The sequence below is a fragment of the Macadamia integrifolia genome, chromosome 5 (assembly GCF_013358625.1).
Source record: "Macadamia integrifolia cultivar HAES 741 chromosome 5, SCU_Mint_v3, whole genome shotgun sequence".
Classification (NCBI taxonomy): Eukaryota; Viridiplantae; Streptophyta; class Magnoliopsida; order Proteales; family Proteaceae; genus Macadamia; species Macadamia integrifolia.
The window spans coordinates 5,976,110-5,977,591 of NC_056561.1; positions in this window are offsets into that span (position 1 = coordinate 5,976,110).

The following is a 1,482-nucleotide window of genomic DNA, read 5'->3' on the forward strand; positions in this document are numbered from 1 at the left end:
GCAATCTTTGTATTGGAATTTTTTTTTAAAAGCTTAGTTATTATGGTTGTTCAAGCAAAATGAGCTTGACGATCCGATTTTTGTACGGATCTTGTGGATTATGCTTAAAGTTTTATTTTTGTGCATTTGCATGGGATTATTTATGATATGAGATCTGAAATTGATAATATGCAATGGAAGGTGATTGGGATCTGAAATTATGCTGACATATAGAACTTTGATTTCGGAAAAACCCAACATTATGGAGTGTTTTTCCATGGATTTAATGTTATTGCATGATTAGATTAAACCTTATGAATTAGGGGAAAGGTTCCATGTGAACGGCACTTGCACATGGATTAGTCGTGATGCGGAATTTCTAGAGAAACTAGAAGAGGAACCGTTGTAGGAGGATATAGAACCCCTGCATGTCATTGACAATGACTACGATGTTGACCATCAAGAGGAACCAAGAATTTTTTCTATCAAGGAATCCCAAGTTCTTGAAGATCAAGTTGATCATCAAGGACATGACCTGGAGCCGAGGGTAAGTGGGAGTAAAAGAAATAGAGTACCCCCAACTTATTTAGATGACTATTACCTTTAATTATGTCAATCATCTTGTTATACAATTGACACATATGTGGAAGAAGTAGTCGATCCCGTAACCTATAGTGAAGTGATGAAATCATGAGAATTAGGTGAATGGTGGAATGCCATGTGGGAGGAAATTTCATAGTTTGAAATGTGTACAAAGAAGATGGGTCTGTTGATAAATTCGAGGCAAAGTTAGTTGCAAAAGGATATACACAGAAAGGTAGGAATAAAACTACTAGGATATTTATTTGTCGGTAGGGAAATTTGCCTCTATTAGATTGTTTTTGACACTTGTTGAACATCTGGACTTAAAGTTGTTCCAAATGGATGTCAAAAATGCTTTTCTCAATGGTGAGTTGGAAGAAATTATACACTTATGCGACAACCTAAAGGTTTTCGGGGAATGGGACAGGAAAATATTGTATATTCGTATATACTTTGTCCTAATGTTCATGGTATTTAAATGATCCTTTAATTAGGATTCATAGTTGTCAAATTGGACAACTGTATATATATTTTGAAGAGTGGGAGTAGCTGGAAATGACTTGGAGAGAACCAAGTACGAACTTAGTAACAGATTTGAAATGAAGGATATGGGGGAAGCATCCTATATTCTAGGAATTCAAATCATTAGAGACCGAACACAACGTAGATTGTGTTTGAGTCAAGAAAAATACTTGAACTCTGTGTTGAAAAGATTCGGGATGCAGAATTGCAATCCCTCTTCAACTCCAATAGTATTGGGAAAGACTTTATCAAAAAGTCAATGTCCTCAAGAAGGACAGGAAAAGTTGAATGTACCTTATGCTCAAGCAGTAGGTAGTTTGATGTACGCAATGTTGTGTACACGACCGGATTTGGCCTATCCAGTCTGTTTGGTAAGTAGATACCAAAGCAATCCTGGCT